Source organism: Tyto alba, unplaced genomic scaffold (assembly GCF_018691265.1).
Source record: "Tyto alba isolate M040663 unplaced genomic scaffold, T.alba_DEE_v4.0 Super-Scaffold_2, whole genome shotgun sequence".
Lineage (NCBI taxonomy): Eukaryota > Metazoa > Chordata > Aves > Strigiformes > Tytonidae > Tyto > Tyto alba.
Window position 1 is genome coordinate 81176471 of NW_024881282.1, and position 23915 is coordinate 81200385.

The 23915-nt window shown below is 37.0% G+C and overlaps 1 protein-coding gene across 1 annotated transcript in view; it reads right to left on the reverse strand.

The window, feature by feature from the left end:
• Positions 1-7668, reverse strand: part of SEMA3A (semaphorin 3A) — a 336738-nt gene extending 329070 nt beyond the window's left edge. The window contains exon 1 of the mRNA XM_032985231.2: positions 7602-7668. The gene's annotated coding sequence lies outside the window, so the exon portion shown is untranslated. The remainder of the gene's footprint in view (positions 1-7601) is intronic.
• Positions 7669-23915: the final 16247 nt, after the last annotated feature.

Below are 23915 nucleotides of genomic sequence, written 5' to 3' on the forward strand. Positions count from 1 at the left end.
AATTCTTTAACACTTGATAAGCACTTAACAGAAGAGGACAAAATTACCTTAAAGAATCAAACCTTCTGTTTTTCAATTGACTTCAGTAACTTGAAGCTTTTTAATTAAGTACACCAGAGCAGTTTATTGCTTTAGCTGGTTCTCTGTACCTTTGAGTCTAAAGTATAAACCCTTTTATGTGGTAATAACATTCCATATAGGTTTTCAAACAGCATAAAGGTATTGGTTTAGCCTATTTATGCTTAGTTCTCTACATCTGCTAAGTAATTGCTTTTTTCTTAAATGAAATATTAGAACACTAAAGCATGTACTTTGTATGTATAGCCACTGTGGATAGTGTATAATAAAATCATTCATGCTGCAATAATTAAAGCTGTGTCAGCATTTTCATTAAAAACTCAATTTTTCAGGTGTTTAAATTCAGCCATAAAAAATTGTCTTGGCCTCTTTCCACTGTATCTGAATGCCAAAAAAATATATCCATGAAGAAGTTTACAAGTTTTGAACACTTGTTTTGCAGGTGTAGAACTGAAACCCAATTTAGACTTACAAATTAATTTTGACAAGTAGCCACTGGCATTTTTAAACCCAAACAAATCCAAAACACTTGAGATTATCAAGTACATAAAAGCATGCTTTCTGTGAGATTGTATTAATTGCTGCAAATGTGTGTTGTCATCCCTCATCAGATTTGTGATTGGTCATGAAAATAGTGGTAAATGCTAACAATAAGTAAATTTGCAGCCTACAAGATCTTAAATCTAATAATGTGAAGTGTGATTGATGTATTCTTCTATGAATGCAAGTTTATATACATTTAACTCTTTGTAAAGGTACTAAATCAAAACCCCATGCTAGATCCAAGTGTTATGGAAGTCAGTGTGAGTTTTGGCAGAATTTTCTCTCTGGAGACAGCAGTTATCTGTTTTTTCACAGATCTAATGCAGCATGGGCATCAGCTGTGTCTGTTTTCCCACAATACCCAGTTAATGTGCCTTAAACCTGGTGTGAAGGGAGCCATTTCAGTAATAACAGAGTTCACTTAACATATCATTAAATCTGTTTTTTCAGTCTGCTAAAATGGCTAAGTAAGGTCACTCGGATGGAGTTTCTTGTAACAGGACAAATGGATGGACTGAAGAACCACAATGAATGCCATAAAATAATAACAGGGCTTTACTTCGTATACCCCTGTTACCTCACACATACGCTCATCACTTTGTGTAAATTTGGCCTGTGAAGACATGCAAGCACTGATCCGTGGACCATCTAGCTTTGCTGACATATCGTGTCCTTGCGGATGCATAAGGAGCCCTGACAGAGCTATTCTCTGAAGTGCTGGCCATCTGCACAGCCTTCTCAAATCTCTACTTCATCGAAGGGAAATTAATATCATCTCTGTTAAATTAAGGGTGAGTTTTTTCCACTAATAAGATAGTAAGTGTGATTATTTTTCAAGTAAAATAACCCCTGTAACTCCTGTCCTGTCCTATCCAGTCCATAAATCAACACCATAGCACTGTATCACTTTTCAGCTGTGCATTAACCAGTGGAGGATTTGTCAGGGATGAGTCCTTTTATCTTGCTGATTGAAGCAAACAGACATAGGCTTTTCCCTACAGAGTAAAAAGCTCTGCAAACCACTGCCATCAAGCCTCGTTCACACCCTTTCTGCATATTATTTAGCTTGGAGAGTCATAAGGCTTAATGTGGCATCTCTGTGGCCCTTAAATGTGACAATTATTTTGTTTTAATTTTGATAGACTTGATATATTATGAAGGCTAATATTTCAGATGCTTAAGTGGTACTTTTAAAACCTAGTGCTTAGGATCATGAGGTGAATGCCCCATTTTGTGATTAGTGCAGGAAGGACTGGGAAGACTTTTTGAGATGATGCTGGAAGACTCTTCATGGGACAGAGATGGTATTGTTGCTGATGTACTTGTCTTTAACTTTTGTGTCCCTATAAAGCGCCTTTTGTCCTCCTCAAAATCTTAGCTAGGGCAGTAGATATACCAGGCACTATCCTCACTGAGTCATCTACAGTGCTTACTTCAAAATAAGAATATATTTGGATTTACTAATAAACTAGTTCTTTGGGAATTTTATAAAACATATTTTAGGAAAACAGGTATTTTTCTCACATTATGACAGCACTGAAAATGAAATCTAGGTTTGTGTGGATGCATAAGACCTATGATTTAAAACCCAACATTACTAGAACTCGGCCATGTATCAGTTCTCTAGATGGAAGGGTGTATTTACACTGTGTCAAAACCTACTGAGGTAAAAAACTTCCAGTAGAAATCACATTACTTTTTACTATGCATGTTTCTTTCATTTTCTCCAATGTAAATTTTGAGGGTAACACTAATGTTATTATACAGGTATGACACACATCTGTGATATGCACCATGTGAATTTGCTGTGCTGATATTTCAAAGACTGGTTTACATTCATGGAGCTTTTAAAGTCCAGCACAAACTTTGTGAAATTTAACAAACAGGTATTTGACCTCAACCCCTCCTTTGTGCAGTATTGTTGGACAATTTGTCCCAATTTTCCAGGTTTTTAATTTCAAAGATGTCAGAGTAGCAAAATTCATAGCTGGTGTTACTTTAAAACCATTCAAAATAAAGATTGAGCCCTGCTGTTAATTCCAGGGAAGCAAATGAGTTAACACCTGAGTTGAATTTAATATAGTAAATCCAAAATAAGATTTTGAAAAAAAAAAAAAAAAAAAAACCACAAACCAATCCTATTGTTGTCTAGTTGAATCTTTTTCTCACTCTTAAATTTAAAGGAAAAAAAAAAATAATGAAAAATAAATTATTCTGATTCATGGTTTCCTTACCACTGTTTTGTGATGTTTTACACTAGAGTATGAGCTACTGAATCAAACTCATGCTCATTGTGCATGGAATTTGTGCATATCATGGGGTTCATATATCTTTATCACCCTTTAAAGAACAGCAGTAAAAAAAAACTAGAAAGCCTTTCCCATTAATCATTCCAAGTGAACTCACATTTTTAGAACAAGGACAGAGGCATGTTGTTCTTAAAATGCACTCCTTCACTGTTTTAATAACATTTGCACTCCAGTGCCTCATAGGAAGAAGGTACTACACATCATGGCTCTAGAAAAGCATTATTTTCAATTTCTTCCTGCAGTTTTACTTCCATTATTCCTAAATGTTTGTATATACTGCCATCAGTGTATTTGTATATACTGCTAACCTCCATTGAAGACCAACCTACTAGAATTATGAGAAAAAACACTTGATAAACTGGTAATAGAGTATCAGAATGATAAATCAGAATGACAACACTATTTCATAAAAACATCTAATGTGAACATCTGCAAGTCCATTCATTAAGAATAGAATTATCAACAATCAACAAATCAACACCTCTTTACTGTGATACCACTGAATTAAATAAGCAAAAAGAACAGGTTTATGATATTTTCAGACTTTCATTCTGATACAGAGCAGAAAGACACAAAATGTTACATTGTCTGATTGCACTAGAGATTTTGAAAATGGTCTTTTGTTTTTACTTGAGGTGATTTAGTTTTAATATAGACAGCAGCAAGAAATCTTTTATTGTATCCAGATTCCTAAAATATTGGTTTCTATTTAAATCAGACCTACTTGGTGTTAAACATTATTTTAAAAGTACGTGTTAGACATTCAGTACCAAAACCTAATTATTACTGGACATAAGCTTTCTAGATCAAAGGCTTAGTTTCCATGGCAGTACCTAAACTGCCCTCTTAAGTAACAGCTCATGCATCAAATCAGCATTGATACTTACTTAACATTAGAAGAATGAAAACCAAATTTTGTTCTCTTCTACCTAAATTTAAAGAAGTAATGAAGACTTACAAAAGTAAAGTTTGCAAAACTGCAGTGCAATGGTTCAAATAATTGCTATAATTTTAATGTAAATAGCACTAACAATGCTTGCTAACTAGACTTGTAGTACATTGGCCTTAGCAGAACAAAGATCTGAACTAGTTTAAAATTGATGCTTTATATGAAGAAGAATAATACAGATGAAGAGAAACTTTCTTCAGTGATTGCTTATGGAAAATCTTTTTGATTTGTGGAACATACAAGATTTTAGGTTTTCTTATAACCCTAGCTAATGTCCTGGTAATCTTTTGATGCTCATCAGTAACACACTGTTATGCCTATAAGCACTTTTTCTACATCTTTTTTCAGTTTAAGACTCATTAAGTCTTTAGCAGCCATGAGTAATAGTATCAAAGAAGATAATACAGGACTCATTGTGTCATACAATACCTATAGCTTCCACTACACAAGCAAATGGGAGTAAAATTAAATCCTTCTGTAGAAATGTTAGTTGTAGTAAGAAAAAAGTTTTGCTTAATATTTATGTCTTCAGTGAAGTTTTCTTAGTAAACAATATGGCCAAATTATGATTATTAACAAAATATTTTCAAAATTACCAATTATTTAACAAATTATTTATTAATACAGATTACTGAAGTGTTAGACAGTATGCTTCCATTATAAATCTTAATTATAACTGAGAATTTGCCATTGGGTTCTTGGTTGAAAATGGAACTAATGCAGCTAAAAATCTCAAATGCCTGTGCCTAAACCAAGCTTCCTAGGATTGTATTCACACATTTAAACAAAAGGCCTACTGAAGACAAACTTAGGTCTGAACATTTAGGTGAATAACTTGTGCTTTCAGATCTGTATATTTTTTAAGATCCTGATATCTTTTTTTTTTTTTTTTTTTTTTTTTTAACACATCAGATTTATTGTAGAAGTGGATGGTATAATTCCAGTAACTGACATATTGCTGTAAAGTACACTGTCAGAACTAACTAATATCAGAAATAAACATTGTTGTTCAACATATTACTGCTTGCTCTTTTTCTGGTAAATGTAATGACAATCAAGTTTATGTATAAACCCAGAACTCTGTAACACTCAAGTAGTAGCTGAGGTCATAGGCTTTGTAATATGGAAATGCCATATTTTTTACTTTTAAATTATTTTAGGTACTGAAGACAACAGAAGAGGGCTTGAAGGATCCAAAGCTATTTCAAAGTGGGGAGAAATCATAGGACACAGCATTTCTTGTGAGTATATGTGTGTATATGTGTGTGTGTATATCAGAAAGATGGTGAGTGAGAAAAGAAGTAAATTAAGTGGTTACACTGCATACACTCAAAACTCACAGTTATACTAAACAAATGGAAAGAAAAGGTATCACAGAATGCTTATCTAAAGTATTTAAAAGTTGTTCTATTGTAAAAATGCAATACAAAATAGTAGATGATACTGCAACTTACCTGTAAGTGCGTAATGTCCGAATTTTAAAAAGTACATTAAAAAACAATAGTTACACAGTATGCATTATCAAAACGCATCACATTTTTTAATTTTCTTGATTTAAGTTGAGTAGCAAACTGGGATAAATTTTGTCAAGTGTGGTTATGTAAATAGAAATGTATCAGTTGGCAACATCTTCATCCTTTTTTTTCCCTATCCTTAAATGCCTTACAGAGCAATGAGTTGCATTGAAAACAAAGGCTAAGTATCACTCTAAATTTATTGATTGGAAAAAACAGTGATTTGTTTTGATCTAAATACTGGCAGAGTACTTGACGTGAGTATGACAGGGAAAATGTGCCCTCTAATTCTATCACCTCACTTGTACTTGGTTTTACCTTAACCTCATCAATATACTGCAATATCTAGGACCATATTTTACGTCGCATTATTATGTATGGATTATTGCAAAGTTGTATTCAGGATAAATACATTATGCAGCTGACATAAGGTAAGCAGGAATTTCTTGTTAATTCACACTTGCACTTTGCAACTGTGAAAGAAAACCACTGCTTTAAATTTAAGATAGAGAAGATGCCTATTGTTAATTATTAGCTATGCTATATATTAGTTCTTTGAAAATGACTTTCTATTAATCACAGCCTGACCTCACCTTTAAGGGGCAGTTGTTGGAGCCAGAGAATAACTGCACTACTTGAGTGTATGAACCAAACTACTACAGTGTTCATGCACTGGAGGAGGCACAATGAAATTAGATTCTTTCCCTGTAGGGGGTAGACGTTGACCGCTGTCTGATGCCAGCAACTGCAGGTCTAAATATTTCTTCTGAGATGGTTATTTTACCTTCCAAAACATCCAACTTCATCCTTTTTAAATTGACATATTTAGAAGTTTACTGTTAGCAGACTGGATGTTTTTCAGCAGCAGAATTAGGCTAATGGCTGTCATGCACAAAAGATAACTGTAGCAGCCTAAAGCCATGGCTAATTAAAAGGGCTACATACACTTGTCTGTCCAAGAGCAAAGAATATAACTCTTCTGCAGAAAGGAAGACTACTGAAAGCATTTTATAGGCATAACTGTGCAGACTCATTTGTTCCACTTCCAGTGTTGACAACAGCCACCAACCTGTGTAATAGTTCAAAATAAATTAAGCCTGAAGTGAGAAGTGGCGTCTCATTGGATCCTCCAGAAAATAAATTCAGACAAACTTCTGGTATGCATTCTTACACTGTGTCATCATCTACTTGAGACACTGGCAGATCCTTTTTAGACTGCATGTGTTTATTTCTTAGACAGAACATTTTGTATATGCAATGGACACTTTCTTTTACATTGGCTGACATTCCACCTGAAAGTCCATCACAGCAAGCTTGTTAATGTGCTTTAGGATATACGGTACAGTAGTAAACAGACTCCCAATAGCAAAGTAAAACTCTGGTAGGAAGCTCAAAGAATATGTGTGCACTAAGATCAAATCTTGAATTCAAGTTCAAGCACAGTTTAACAGCGAATCCGAAGTTGTAAATGCAAAGTAAAGGTAATTTTAAGGCTGCTTGAAACCAAGCATGAAAGACTGAGGAGTCAAAGTTGAGATTATATACATCTGGTTCTAATATGCCTCTTGCATTTTAGACAAGCAACCTACTTTTTTTGTTTCAAGCTTTACTATCACAATAGTGGATACAGTTTGTTAGTTTATAATTTGTCAACATTCTCAATACATTTGAATCAATGGTTTGGTAAACAAAATAATGTAGCTTTCTTCTTCAGGTTAAATTACTTTTATTATTTAATGACTAACATTTCTTGATTCCTCCTCTCCCTCCTCTCCTCTCCCCCACCCCCCCCTCAAAAAAAAAAAAAAAAAAAGAAAAAGAGGTTTAGAGTATTTTACTTTCTTCATTTAAGGATTTTCATTTATGCATTTTATAATAAAAATTATTAAACCCTACATCTGTTAGGTAACCATATATTGTACAGACATATATCTTAATAGAGAAATAGACCTATGTGTTATTGATATCATTATATAGCTCAGTTTTAGATAAGAAATCTGCTTCAGACCAGCTGTATGGTCTGAGCAATCAGACTGAAGTAGCAGGACAAGGGCACTGTGTAAAATGAAGCAGGAAGAAATACACGGGGGATCTGCATGCAAATATTATTCTGCTTCATTTCTGCCCAGCCTTTAGAGGATTCCCTCAAAAGTAAACACAGTTAATTAATTCCCAAGTAAAATAAGTAAATGCAAATTTTCCACTTACTGTGTGCTGTGCTTTGTCCGTGCACTGAAGAGAAGAGACAGTTCTGCAGCACTCACCTAGATCCAGGTTGCTCTCTAAATTAGTCATACATGTAAGCTGGAGGAAGCTCATTGACTTTTTAACTGTGCAAAGAGCAACCCATCTCACTGCTGCTAGACAATCCTTTAGGACGCTGTGCTGAACTTCAGCACAAGAGCACGGCATCTATTACGCTAGAGGCTCTACCATTTCACCTACACCTGGGTAGATCTATCAAGCTTCATCTCTATTAGGGCGGTTTGACTATGTGGTTTAAAGAAAAAAAATAAAAAGAGAGAGGGGGAGAGAGGGAAGAGAGAGGGAGAGCGAGAGAAAAAAGAGCTTGCCGTTGTCACACTTGTTTCCTATTAAAGAGCCTTACGGTGGATTGAGTAATTGTGTACGAAGGTAGTCTGGCTGGCAGATGTGTGCAGCCCCAGTGGAGCACTAGATTCAAGGCAGATGGGTTGTACCAGGGCGCAAACAACACTAGAAAAAGAGAGGCGTGATTAAAACAGCAGGCCGCCGTTTTACAGTGTTAGAAGTGGGGATAGCAGGAAAGCTCCCAGGAACTAAAGTTCCCAAAAATGGGAACTGTACAGACACAAGCAAACTGCAATAAAACAAAACTGATAAAGCACAGTGGATGATTGAATTGACCGTGTTATGCAATACTGAAACCATCATGATTATTAATGAGCTTCTCTCCCCTCCTCCTCCTTGCAGGCACTTACATTAGAAATACTCAGTTGCAAAGATCATGAGCATGGGTTTATTCAAAACAGAATCCTGGGCTACTGTACAGTCTGAGGCATCTTTTGGAAGTGGATTAGAGTTACTTTGAGGGTTTTACGTTGTCTGTCAGGTCTGGTTCATCTTAAAAGAAAAAGAGAAGCTGAGCAGCAGGAGTGAATCTGCCGTTAGCAGTTATTTCTGAGAAGAGTTGAAGCAGATCATCAGAGAAGTGAACAAGGAATCCTTATTATAAACTTCTGCCTGACATGCATAGGGCCAAAATCAGCCCCAGTATAACCACACCAGTTATATGTCAGGGGTGATTTTGTCATGCTGACTCTCCTAGGTTATTGAAACTTGGCTACAGCAGACAGTTGGAGAATCCCTGTTATCACAACAATGGTTTGTAATAGTACACGTTAAACTCTTACACAGACAGGAGAGAAGGGCTACTTTGATAGTACTGAAATGATCTTAAGTGCAGAGATCCCATGTTCAATCTCATGTGTGCACTGGCTGTCTACTTCGAGGTTTAAGTAGAACTTAAATAATGCTTACCCACCTTTTGCTGGACTTCTATTCAGAAATCATGAGTCTGATACAATTCCCTCAGTGAATCTCTACTGAAGTTTTTTCCACTAACAGTGAAAGACACCATGCTGCAGATGCTTGCCTCTAAGCTGATCACCCTGGGATGTCTTTATGGTCAGCAGTAAGAAGCAGGCAGTGCTAGAAGGCAGCTAGTCTGAGTCTGTGTAGGTATCTGAAAGAGGTTGAATGAATCACATCCTGTCCCTATTGATTATCATGGCATTTCAGATTTGAGTTAACTAAGGTAAATGCTCCACTCTGCATGTCTGATCCTTAACCAGTTTAAATTAGTATTGATCAATATAGTTATGATGTTTTATAAGAATTGAGATTACGGTCATGCAGTCCAAAACAATACTACTACAGTATTCTAGGATACAATTATAGCATAATATAGTGCTTACTTATTGTGTATAGGGAAGGCTGGTCCTTAATATCTACCAGCTGTTTTATCAGACTCTTTAGACAAGAACAGGGTATACACAAAATCCTATGGATATTTCCCATGTAAGCTCTTGTTATTAATTTTTCAGTAAGGCCCATTCATATCCAGGTAACAGAAACAGCAAAGGAAACATAAAAATTGGGCAAATATTTTTCATTTCATAGCAAAGATCCTTGTTTTCCATGTACTAGGATTGTTTTAGTGCAATGAGACTTTCACAAGAATGCATTTTTTATTGCTCCCACAGTTTAAGAAGCTAGATTGTTGGCATGCTCTTCTCTCTTAATTAACTTTCTTAGCCATACAAAAGAAATGAAGCAAGAGGTAGGGATTAATGAAACTTAAAATTCATATAGAGGAGTTGCCTATACCTAAAGCTAGAAGACTAGAAGCATCTTAATTTAAAATTAATCAAAATTCTTAAATTCTGAATGTAACAGTATCAGAATGTCTCAGGCCTCACAACACTGAAGAGTTTGTTGTCCTTTTCATGCCTGAAGGGCTTCACCTTCAATCTAGAAGCATTTTGTTAGACTTCTGGTGAAGTAGCCTTGTACAAAATGGATTTAAAGTTTTCAAAGACAACCAGATGTATTCTAATGCATAACCCTACTTTCCGGCTAATAGCAACAAGTTTGTTGGAATTAGATGCTTTCAGTGCCTGAACTTTTCATGAGATAAGAAAGGATTCCCTGACTCAGGTTTAACATGGGAGAGCTAGACTCTTTAGCCTGGTAGCTGAGACATTCACCTGAGGCAACAAAGATGGAAAATGTCTCTTTTCCTATTTACCACAGACGGTTTAATCAAAGACAGTATAATGAAAAATATACAAACAGTATTTGACAGGAGGCAGAGCTGGATTTGATCCCTTCAGGAATAGAAAGGACCACTCTAAGGATGAGGATATTTATATTCCAGAAGAGAGTTTCAACAGAAATATTTTAGAGTGAAAGACAGCTCTGTTACAGGCATCATTTCTGCCCTCCCCCTGCGTTTTCTGACTTTCTGAAATACAATCAGTAGACATACATTTTCATGGAAAGAATCTAAATGAAAGAAAATGCATTATGTGACATATAAATGAGGTACCTCAAATACACAGAAGGAAGTGTTCAACAGCGACATCTTCTGCTGTTTCCTGTGGCATCTCATTCAGCACACGGTGCAGAGGATTAAATTCTTGGTTCCTTGGGTGCTAGGGAAAGGATCAAGATGCATGCACAAAAGACCAAAGGGAGGTATAGTTGCCCAAGGGTCCCTCAATAGTCAGTGAAGTCAGATGGGTCTACAAGTGGCAGCAGACTGTGAACAACAAACTGGGGAGAATAATACTGTTTAGCTCTAATAATGCCTGTGCTCTCAATTATCTCCACATCCAGAATTATATAATTTTCATTTCCTGTGCTAATTCTTTAGCAAGATGTCTGACCTGTATAAAGTACAGGTAAAAACTAGCACAGTCTCTGTGCTCCTCATCCAATCATTGGGAGTCATTGGGAGACAACAATGCTACTTTGAGAAGTCACTGACATATATTGAGTATTCCTCATCTCTTTATGTAGAAATTACTGCAGCTATTATTGAGGAACTGTTATGGGGTTCTGGCTTGTACTTTACATTTTAAATAATAATTTTCCTAGGAAAGGTGTCTTTTGCCATGTAGTTCCTGGCTTATAATTTTATTTGGCTTCTGAGAAAAGAAACTTCCAGAATGGTGGAGCCGATTCTCCTCCCATTTACACCTTCTACTACTCACTGATTTCAGGCTAAGTCCCTTCCTGACATCTCAAAGAGTGTTAGGATGGCTCTGCTGTCTATGAAACTGTTACATGGCCACCCACTATTAAACAGATGTTCCCTGGCTCAAAATATAAATAGAGTCTGGAGCGTGAAGCTGGCTGTGATTTATTTAGGTAACTGTGACCTTGTATGGAAATATTCTCACTTTTTTTTCTTGGCAGAAACCCCTTTGATTTTCCATTTTTTATTTTCTCCTGGGCTAGAAATGGGCTTTTCTTTCACATATAATTATACTGAGATTTACCTGAGTTACAGAATGTAAAAAATGCCTTCTCTGGGAAATTATAGGCAGAATAAAATAAAAAAATAAAATAAATAAAAAAATAAAATAAAAAAAAAAAAAGAAGAAAAAAAGAGAACAAAATATTTTTAGAAACTGAGTCCATATTCTCCCTTTAGTGAAATGATTTGGGTTACAGCCTACATCTCAGTAAACTAAATGATTCAAGTGTCTTGTTCAAAAAAATTAATATTCAGTCAATATTCCCCATAAAATGTTTTTGATTTCTCTCTGAAAAATCTCATTAAATTGTAAGAACTGCCCCACTGGACTACTGGTATCGCAGTGGAGACTGGTTCTCTGGCAGCAGAATGGTAGCAGAACTGTGGCTTTAATAGGAAGACAAGAGGAGATGAAGTGGTAACTGGAGGAGGCTCAGTGGATTGTCTGTGGAATGATGGAGCTCATCTGGAGCAGGTGTCAACCTAGAGATTACATTGACACTTCCTCTCTGACAAGAGAAACCTGATCTTTTGACTGGGGATGAGTAGAAAAGCTCAAAGAAACTAGACAACCCTTAAGAGGGTGGTGCCAACCTTCTAGGCTTGTTGGTCATTCTCTGAAAACAGTGGTGGAGATGCCTACATGGCACATCTGTCTGCTGCCTCTGTGCAAGTTACTCCATGTGTGCATTAGATTAAGCTCTGTCTAGCAGTACCAGAATTGCAGGTTATAAACTGAGTGAGTGCATTTATGTCCAACAAATCTGTGTGTTCTTTCAGAAGAGATGAATTAATGGGGAAAAGGATGCAGAAAGTTTTAAGGGAGTAAAAATGGGATGTTTGGGAGCAGACCGCTATACTGCCAGAGGAAATTGTCTCACCTGCTGTCTGCTCCCAAGCTGCTTATGATGCAGTAACCTGCCTTGGAGGATCCTATGAAGACTACACACTACTACAATCTGAGTATCCTGACTTGAGCCAGATTTAAAATGCCCTCAAATTGGTTTTTGAGTCTGGATAATGAGTTGTGTGGGTTAGATATAACTGGAGGGGGGAGGACAGTGCACATAACCTTGACAGATGCTGTAGGAAGAGTCTGGGTCCAGGGCTAGGCCTTGGGGACAGCAGTCTCACCTTCTATTAGTTAGGTTTTCCAGGATAATATTTTAGAGGGTCTCCTCCCAGATAAAGCTCTGATCACTTAACTCCCTTTATGAAAAATTATGATTTTTAAATGAGGAAGTACTTCTTATTCTGAACATCCAGACAGGGCAATTTATTTTCCCAGGTTGCTGGGCAAGGGTCTGAGATGGTGTCACTTAAGAATTTTAGCAAGAATTCCTAGAAATTGAACCCAGGAACTTTCTATTGGGGGACTGTTCCTGGAAAAAAGATCACAGTTTTGTAGTTAGATAAATAGTGTAGGAGAAATAAATCAAACTAGAACTTAAGATTCTTTTTGTTGTTACAAAATGCGAATATTCACTAAAAGTGCATTGTGTATAGCAGGGATTGTGTACCCCTGACTCAAACATGAGAGGCGGTGGTGGAAGGGAAAAGATGCACAAGGATCATGTAACCACATCACATGATCTGGGACCATGCCCACACCAGCGAGTGATAATTGGGATTGTCACCTCTAAAAACAGTTACTTCAGACATGGACAAACTTCAAATGTAGAGATCACTGGGGTCAGGGGGCTAGGACATGCTAGAGGAAAACCAGATGGTTTAAATGGTCTGCGAGCTAATAGAACAAAACTAACCAGTTGGTGTAAATATGGGTTTGAAACTAGCCAGATCAGTTGGGAATTTCTAAGTGTGCTGTGGGGGGAGTGGAGCAGGGAGGAGAGTTTGTAATTAAAGCCTTCTTGCCCTGTTAGGACAACAGTTTGCCTGTGAGAGGTAACAGACCAGATTCTACAGCTGTGCTTTTGCCCAAATCTCAGCCAGTCTGATGGTTTGGCAGTGCTGAAACCAGGAGGTGTCATTGCTTCCACTCTCCTGAACAGGGAGGGAGGGAGGACCTGTGGTCTGGAGGTAATGGGGCTTCCCTTTTGGCAGTGGTGAGATGCAAAGCTGGCTCACAGCATCTCACAAAACCTCAACATAAGTCTTAGTCAGTTCTTACTGCTTCAACAATTGTATTAAGTTCTTCAGAGCTTTCCCAAATACTGAGCGAATATTATCCTAAACAGAGGCTTAGCATTATTCCATCAGAAGCTTTTCTATCAGCTTGATGACCACAGTGGTTGCAGAATTTGGTCCATTTCTCTATTAATACCTTTAACTATTAAATGAATAAAGTGTTTGTGAATTATATTCCTTGACAACAGAATGTGAAAAAATTGCAGTATGCTTACAGATTACAGGACTTTCTAAAACGTCCTTCTGCATTTCTGTGCCCACTTTAAACAACTGATTTTGTTTTGTAGAGAATTTATGGGTGCACACTGCTATTTTTTTCAGCTATACTAGAGAGAGAAGGAAAGAATGTTAACAGGGAGAACATGTTCATAAGTTTTACCACTGTCTCCTAGTGGAGGTGTTTAGGGAATTACATCATGGTGAGTCGTTCCAGCAAGAGCATAGACATGTCTTTCTAGTTGTTTTTTCAGCAATTACCCGTGGTTACCGGTAGGTAATAAATATTTCTGTAGTGACTTATTACTGTGCTTCTTAGCAGTGCTGATAAACTTGGGTTGCTGTGCTCTTGCCACAAACTAGTTGCATCAAGAAACCCAAATCTCAGATTTAAGAGTCAAAAGTACACTAAGAAGGTTAGAATGTTTTAGGATTCACGTATCTAATCCTCTCCCTCCTCCTCCTTTAGTAGGCCTTGTTAAATGTATTTCTTTACTGTGAAAGTGAATGAAATCCAGACTAACAAAATGGGTCTAGTCTGGATAGAACAGCAGAGCCTTTTCTCTCAGTCCAAACTTGTACATATCACCCTCTATCTCCAAGACAAAGTTGCTGAAAACCACTAAATAGTTATGCAGACAGAAAGATCTTCAGAGTAACCCTGAAGCCTTACCCCTGTATTTTTTCTGATACATTTTCCAAACTGGAAAAACAGTGGAAGATGATGGGTTTTGGGGTGATCTTGGTTACAGTGCTTTGTTTTATTGCTCCTTAGCCTCACCATCTGTCAAAAGGCAATGATACTGCCCTCCAGAAAGGTGGTTTGAGATTTATGGATGGCAAATGTAGAACAAGCAGTAGTTTTTATTATATTACAAGGTGGGACTTCCACAGGCTTAGTTAAATGTCATAAAATGAATACTTCTGTAGGGGTTTATGTATTTTTCAACACTAATGTACTTTTCTGTAATTCTTACAGGACAGAAAGCTGCAAAGGGAGAGAGAAATTAATGACAAGTTTCTCACTATTTTAAATTAGCATAGCTCTGTTGAACTGTACCAGGCTCTGCAAGCTAAGAATTGGGATTTCCTCAGTTTTACTCCATATAGGAATTCTCTTACTCTTTGAAGAGCCACTTCTTTGATGTCATCAGGGGAAAATTATTTTGGTCCTTTAAGTGATGATATTGGTATTTCTGTAAATAAAAGTTTTAATGTATAACTCCTCCTTCAGCTTACTTTACAAATTTTGCATATGTGAAGCTACTGAAGTTTATGAAACAAGAAACTTTGATTATGAATGTTTGGCCTATTTACATGTAACTGTTAAAGAAGACAAAACTAAAGGAAATATTGAGGTCTTTTTACACAGGAAATTTCACGTGAAAGTGGAAGCTGTTTCTCATTGTTCAAATTCTCATTCTACAATAATATTACATTTCTGAGTGGCATGTTACATGTGTCATTTTATTTATGTTGTGGAACCCTACAATGCAAGTGCAATCTATTTAGTAAGTCCAGATTTTGCTATGACCACAATTTAAAAGCACAGGGAGTTCAGTTTCTTTAACATAATATTTGACTCTCTCTCTCCATTCATAATTTAGTGGCCTGTTACTGCCTGGGTTCCCATAGAGGTTTCTCATTTTGACCCTTTCTACTTGCAGTTTCTACCAAATTATTTTCTGTTTTTCTACTGACCAACTCTCCTTCAACATACCACCACTCCGACCTCTACATTTTGACTCTTCCCTGGTTGGGGTAGTGAAGAAAATAAATAGTTTCCTGTTTAGAGTTACCAAAACTTATTTTGGAACCAAAATTAAAAACTTGAGGTTTGGAGCTTATTCCAAACTCAACTCAGTCTCCAATAGATACTGCTGGTTTGACTGAATAGGTTCAGATTCATCTCATCTCTGCTTAGATCTTATTACAGCTTCCTTACCTGTATCCCTGCATTGGCCTTTTGCACTGTAAGTAATCTCTGGGCTATGCTCATTTTCAAGGCATTTTACATTGTTATCACTATATGAAATCATTCAAACTTTTTATATAAATTCCATTTCCCACTCATTTATTCTCTTACCCCTTCTCCCCTTCTTCTTCCAGGCATAATTTTATTTCTATCTTATGCTCCCATTTAACATGTTCCTACTCAATTTTTAAGTCTTAAACTCAAAACTTAAACTTTTTACTCACTGATATTTCGCTCTTTCTTCCTATGACTTCTGAATTATTTTCCCACACACCATTTTCTCTTGTATCTACATAGTAAACCTCTATCTTTGGAGCTAAAAGAACTTATTTTGACTGTAAGCAATTATCTGGCTTGAATTGAGTGGACAGAACATGACACCCTCTCACACAGAGACAGAATATGCTGGATGAGAAGCATCAGAGTGGGTGGGCCAGAGGGAGCAAGAAGAAACACGATTCTTCTGCACCAAGCAACATGGTGCACACAAGGCATTTGTCAACCTTTCTGCTTTGTGCTTGGCTCTGGCTACAGTGACATTCACATAACTTCTTACCTAAATCTACATGTTTCAAAATATCTCAATTATGCCATGAAGTGTTATGTGACTTAGAGTAGATGACACATTTTCTGCTAAGACAAACAGTCCTGAATGGCACTTTTAATTTATTGTTAGATATACTTCTAGATACAAAATATTTACAGAGACAGGGCTTTTTTTTAAAAACACATCGTTACAGTAACACAGAGACACACTGAACAGAATCAGGGCTTCATTGTACCTGACACTGGAAATAGCCCTTTCCTGAGGACTTCATCATCAGTATTTGTCAAGACTGTTGACAGAATGTTTTGAAGATTCAGTAAGAGTCATGCAAAATTAATATTTCCAGGAGATTACCTAATATTATGAAATCTCAAGTAAACAACCAAAACATTTTACTGCTCTGGATATATATTTTTCCATATGTAGATTCATACAAGCTGTCTTATATTAATGTCTTCAAAAATGAACATACAGTACACAAAATATCTCCAATATATCACTTCCATGGAGAAAAATCACTGAAGAATTTTACCAAAGGTCATGAAATTCTTAACTTCAAGCTCTGCTCCTGACCCTCATGAAAATTACAATTTGTTGCAGGCTAGAGTGTGTGTATTCTATCTGGAGTTCATAACATCTTTTATTTCTGCAGGTCCTGTCCCTTTCAGTGCAAGATTCATTTCATATAGATAAATGAAATACTAAAATCACATAAAGAGGTCAGGGCTAAACTCCAGTTAACTGTCCATTTGAAGAAAAACATATACAGAGACAGTGCAAGAGCTGAAATGCCTGATGTGAATTACTTTCAATAAACAATTAAGAGTCAGACACAAATTACCTGAAATGGGAAGGAAAAGAAGAAATAAAGGATTTTTAGTATCCAATGTATAATTACTGGTATGTGCAACATTGAAGCTTTCATCATGGCATGTGGAGGAATTAAAATAATGAGACTGGGTTTGAAAATCTGTGCCAGGATGATTATTTTTTTTAACATGTGTGCATTTTTTGTTTACTTCCCTTTTACAGCCTTCCCTGTCTATCCTCCTTTCCTACCATATTCCACAAAATCTGTTCCTCATAGCCACTCTGCTCCACAGTACACCCTGCCTTGGGTATGACAGGCTTTCTGGTGCTCAGCACAGCTACTGTACTGTTATGCAGATGTTATACAATTTATTCTTGATTCAGGTCTTGAGGATTAGAAGTTCAATCAAAGTGATAGATAATGTAAGAAAGTACTTCTCAGATTTTTCTGAGGCTACTACCTTGACTGAATGAGGGAAGTAATTTTAAAAAAGCATCCTTTTTTTTGGTGCACTCAAAAATTTTGTTATGTTTCTTTATTTTTATTAGGCTAATCAATTGGTACCAATTAATTTAGTTTATTTATTTTTTTTTTTTTTTTAGAAATTTAGAGACAATTTTTCTGAAAAAATTCTGAAACTTTTTCTTACTTTTTTATTTTCTTTTTCATTTTTCCTATTATCTTTCTTTCTTCCTATTTCCTTTTCCTTTCTTTTTCTTTTCTTTTTCTTTATTTCTTTTTTTTTTTTTAATAAAAATTTAAAGCTAAATCTAAACTTGATAAAAAATCTATTAACAAAATTCATAACACTTATGAGGGAAACAAGGCTAGTTCACACAAAACTAAAATCATTGTGTCCTGGGTTTGAGTGAGTGGTGGGATTTTTGGTATCAGGGGAGGGGGATACAGTGGTGGCCCAATGGGAGAAGCTTCTCAAAGCTCCACTGTCTCTAAGTCAGACCCACCTCTGCACCAAGGCTGAGCCAATCAGCTGCACCTCTGCAGTAATGTATTTAAGATGGGACCTGGGAGGAGGAGTTGGACTTGTGAGGAGGAGTTATGGCAGCTGTGTGAACACCAAGGTCAGTGGAGGAACAGAGGAAGAAAGGAGGGGGGAGGTGTGCCGGAGCAGAGACCCTCCTGTATCCTGTGGTGAGACAGAAGGGCTGCCCCCACCACCACCCATGAAGGTCTACAGTGGAGCAGAGAGTAACGTGATTTGTGGGTGGCCTCATGCCATCTCAGGTGACCACGTCTGAAGGAAGCCAGGATCTTGTGGGAAGAAGCAGCCCCTGCTGTTACTTTGGTGCTGGGAGGATTGCAACATGTAGGGGTGTCCCATGACAGAGCAGCTTGGGAAGGGCTGCAGCCCATGGGAGGGACTCCAGTTGGAGAAAGTTGGTGTCCTACACCATAGCAGTGAGGGAAACACTGTGGCCTATGAGAGGGATGCATGTCGGAGAGGATTTGTGGAGGACTGTCTCCTGTGAGAGGGGGACCACTCTGGAGCAGGGGGAAGAAGTTCCAGAAGTTCCCCCCCATCCCCTGACATGGAAGAAGCAGCAGGACTGACTGCACCCCCCATTCCCTGCCCCCAGAACTGCTAGAGGGAGGATGTAGAGATACCAGAAACAAAGCTGAGCCCAGGAAGAAGGGAGGAGTGGATGAAGGTGTTTACAAGATGTGGTAATGCTTCTCATTGTCCTACTATGTCAGTTAAGTGTTGTTGGTTTCAGTGTCTGTATTAATTTTATTTTCTTTTTTCCTTCCCCTAATGAGTCTGTCTTTGGCCTGTGACCATAATGGGTGAGACATCCCTCCCTGTTCTTGTCTCAAATCCTGAGCCTTTGCTCATTTTCTCCTTCTCAACACTGGGTGAGAAAAGGAGAGTGAGTATCTGTGTGGTGCTCAGTTGTACTCTGAGCTCAAACCACAATGCACTGTCTTTCTGCAGATTTTTATTTTCCTCTCTGCAGTTTTTTCACATGGGTTTTACCTTAAGCCATTATACTGAACTGTACTTCATTCCAGTATTAGTCTGACTAAATTAAAATTTAACATTTCAGAAGCATGTGTCTTTTTCACACAAATAGAGATGTCTTTGTTATCTCGATTTACTTACATTTGTCTTTTACTATCTTTGCTCATCCTTGCTTTTTTTTCCTATACTTTTCTTAATTTAGTTGACACCTTATTTGCAGTGGAGGATGTGATATTCCAAGACCATCAGAGACAAAAACCCTCAAGCTCATCTTTGTTCTTTCCTGAGAGTTCTATCTGATTTTTCAATTGCATCTAAAAAAAATTCCAACATCTTCACTTTTTTCCCCCCCCCCCCCCCCCCAAGTGACTTCACAGCTAATTTAGACCCCCTTGTGGCAATACATATATGTCTCAGAGGATTCGTTTAGAACTGAGTTTGATCATACAGAGTTGAAATCATTATGTCTAGTATATAGTTAGATACATCTTTTTGTACAGCCTTTTGCTGGTTTTGGTTGGGATAGAGTTAATTTTCTACCTACATGGTCAGCCTATCCTCCTCATCCCTTCCTCTCCTACTATCTCAACAAAAGAATACATCCATGACAAACAAGGCTCACCAGGCATGTTTAGCCATATTTCTTACTTTGAAAGCTCTTCAAAGCAGGAGCTTAGTTTTCAGAGGGTCCAGAACAAATCAAAAGAAGCTTTCTGGAGGCTGTATTATACCTACCTTTTGTAGAAATACTTCTAATACTTACATGTATTAGACCACAGAGGATGATTCCAGAGAAATAGGAAAGTACTAGGGAGAAAACAGTGAACTATTTATACCTTTTTATATTCAAATAGAGGCTGCCTTGAAGGCTAACTTTGCCTGTTTTAGATTTTTCTGCCAAATCTAAGCAAGTTGTTAAAATTTCCTCTAAGAGAGAAGAAAAACAATAGGCTATAAAGTGATGCTCCTCATGAATCCAGAACAGCTATTTTAAGAACAGATTAATAATCCCATGAGATTTTTAGTGCTTTCTTTTGACTATAGAAGTGCGTAGGAGAAAAGTTATTTTAGATGGACCACCCTCAGAAGTCAACATATTCCTGTCCCTCCTTCACTGTTCCTCCCCTACATGCCCAGAACACTGCATCCGTTACTTCTGTGGTGTCCAAACCTACTTTAAGAAAACTTCACCCTGAAAATCAAGCTGTAATTATCCATCTCTTAACTATCCAGACATAGCTACATAGCTCAGTCAGCTCCAGGTTGGTTGCTTTCCTGTTTTGGAGTATAAATGCACCTGCCTTCTCATCTTGCAAGCAAGCTGTGAAAATACCTAAAATGTTACACCATCTCAATTATTGTGCATCACCACCAACACAGTCAATATTCTGTTAGAAAGAATCTGTCTCATAGTTTAATGAAGCCAAAATGCTCAAATAGATGAGTAAACATTATATTCACTCATCCTAGAGTATCTTGTGCTTTTTTCCCTTTTTCCTGCACCCTCAGAAGCTCTCATGCACATATTACATAGTGTCCAAACAAATTGGAACCTCCTGCTTCAGCTAGTGTCTTGGCAAATTTCTCTCTTCCTGGAGTTCATTCAGGATTTTCCTGGCTTTGTCTGTAACAGAATGGCGTCCAGACAAACCTCCTCTTCCCAAGCCAACCCTCTGACATATTTTCAAAAGCAAAGGCAGCATTTAGGAAATTATGACTAGGCATAAATGTGTAAAGCAAAGGTGTACACCTTTCTCCAATGGGATTGATTTAAGGCTTAAAATTACTCAATGGAAAGATCCTCACAGATATCAGGGGCTTTGCATTAGACCTATTACTGGCATCCCTTTCAGAGTGCAGATCCAGGGATGTGGAGGTAATTCTAAAATAATGACATGATTCTTTCTGTAAATTAATACACTTTGTATTTTCTTAAAGAAAAGAAAAAAAGAAAAAGAATTACTTCATGATGGTTTACTTTGAAGCTGGATGAGGGCCAAGAACTACAAAATGGATGACAGAGAAATGTGTTATGCTGATCAATGGAGTAGCTCTGATCAGTAATCCAGATATTTCCCCTGATTGCTTAAGATCAAGTCTTGATAAAAACAAGGTTGCTTCTGCTCAGCTCTAATGTGGTTTCAAATGGAAGTTAAAGAACTCAGCACTTTTTTTTTTTTTTTTTAAGTGAAAAAAAGAAAGAAATAAAAGCCAGGACAAGTGATCCTCCCCAGGATAATCCAGGACAAAATTATTCTTTCCAGAAAAATAGGATTTAGTTTCCAAAGTTGTGGTTTAATCTATTTCTCTTTTTCACCATGGCTGTATCATGTTCACCCACCAAGATGTAGCATTACTGGCACTAACCAGTGTTCTTTATAAAGCCCATGGGACATGCTAGGTATAAATGTCAGTCATTCATATAAAAACTTCTTTGACAGCCTTACTCTGCTTAACCAGACTTCCCAGAGTAGCAGAACAGCTAAGTGAGGTGCAAATGTGTGTATGGAGCTTAACCTTACAGATTAAATTGTTGACGGACATTGATGAAAGACAAGCATAATCAAATGAGGCTCTCTACTGTCCCAGTGATTTAACCCTTTTAATTCTTGTTTGTGAATGACTGTGATCTTGCATATTCCTCTTTACTTTTATGTGATGTGATTACTGGTGGTTAATGTTTCAATTTATTAGTATTGTTATTGCCATTTTTATTATTGTTATTGCTATTGCTAATGCTCTGATTACTGAGGGTGGATTCAGTCTACCAAATCATGGCTTCCAACTCAAGTTTAGGGCATATTTCTCTTGCAATTAGAAAAGACATAGCTTTAATTCAGTTTTCTCCTATACTGATAGGTGTTCAAAACTATAAATAAGTGTCAGTGCTGTTGGAATGGGAGTGGACACTATCCTGGTGATAACAGTTTAGGAAAGCACTCTCTGTTACCCGAAGCTTCCGGACCATGGAAGCACTCAATTCATGTGGTGTGGTTGTAAGAACAGATTCCGTTTATTTTACTGGTTAGGTTGAAACACTCATGTGCAGGACTACTCCCCAAAAACTCTTTAATACCCAATCCAAATATAATTCAATTGTCTATGAAGTTTGGTTGTTCCCCACATAATGGCCCTTTAATCACCTATGAAATCCATCTATTCCTCACAACACTGTCTGATACTTTTGTGAATTTCTTACATTGTTAACTATTGTCTCCAGCAATTTCTCAGGTCATATCTAGCAGTTTCCTGTGCTCTGCTCAGTTAACATTACCTCAGGTCAGGGCCAGCCCCACAGCCCAGACATTTGCCTGCAGCTCTAACAATAACCACTGATAACAGGAGGTAGTGCGGACTTCTATACCAGATTCATCAGGGTTCACATGGCAACCCAGTCACTCACATTAGCTGATAACATGGGTATAAATAAAAAGTCCATAATAATGAATGGATTTTCTGTTTCACATTGACAGTTAATTCAATGTCACACAAGGAGACATAAACAAGGATGGAAGAATTTCAGCTCATAGAAATGTCACTCCAAATCTGCTTCAGAACAATACCAGGTTCCTAAACAATGCCTATGATCAATAATGCCATTCTTATACTGAGTAGAATTTTGGTGCAAAATTCCAAAACTCTTGCCTCCAGGAAACCACAAGGGTGTGAGATGCCTTCCCTCCATGCAACCATGTGAAAAAGCACCTTTTATCTCACACAGGAAACTGTTTTATTGTGAGAAGTATTCCTTGCTGTTTGACTTATCTTTAATTCCCTTCTAATGCACTTTTAACTGTACTTTCATGTATTTCAGCAAACATTAATTCTTTGCCCATTGTATTTATGCATTTATGATGTATGCGTATGGATTTAATTCTTAAAGTGAGCCAAAATAAGCACAACCCTCATTAATCAACATCTGGCCCCATATATTTTATTTCACATCTGTGAAGTCCTTTCCAATTTGTCTACATCCTTTGAATAGTCCCTGTGGTGTAGCATAATCACTTCTATTCAAGGACTATCATCTCCCTGTGACATGGTAAGATATTCCTATGAAGGCAGACCAGTATCACATCTTCCTAAGCCATCATATCATGTTATGAATTCCTACCTGATTCAAACATCTTGGAATATACTATTTCTTTATTCTTTCTTTTCAAGTGTTTGGGGCATCTTCTGTTTTGCTGCATGTGCCTATTTCTGATTAATTTTCACTTTGTGAGTAAGAATTCATGTCTAACAGGCTTATTTTTACCATTTCTTAACTGCTAGTTCTAGATTCTCAAAATATCTTGTTTCTATTTTTCCTTTTTTTCACTGCTGTTTTTTACTAAATTTCCCATTGTGACATACAGAAATGGGTTTAATATGATTGCCCATTTTTTTCAGAAAATTAATGAAGATTTTGAAAAAAACAGAAATTATCAAAAAACTCAGAACATGCAAGACAATAATACTGACCAGTACTCCATAAAATAGGACACCATTTTATAGCTTAACAAGTTTACCATGCTTATACAGAAATGAGTTCTTCTAACTATCTCTACATCATTAGTTATTTTTCTTTCTCCTGCTTTAGTAGTTGTTGATTATCCATTTCTTTATGTAAGATTTTTTTAGCAGGTTTTTTAGGAAGTGGTGTACAGGTTCTTCAATGACCAATATTAAAGGATCTGAAATTATAGGAGCAGACTAACAGCGACATCTGAGACCAAAAAGCAATAGCTCAGATGCTGTATCTGATATCTCAGGATGGGAAAAAAAAAAAAAAAAAAAAAAAGTGGTAGCATGACAAGAGTAGTGCAGACCTTACAGAAGA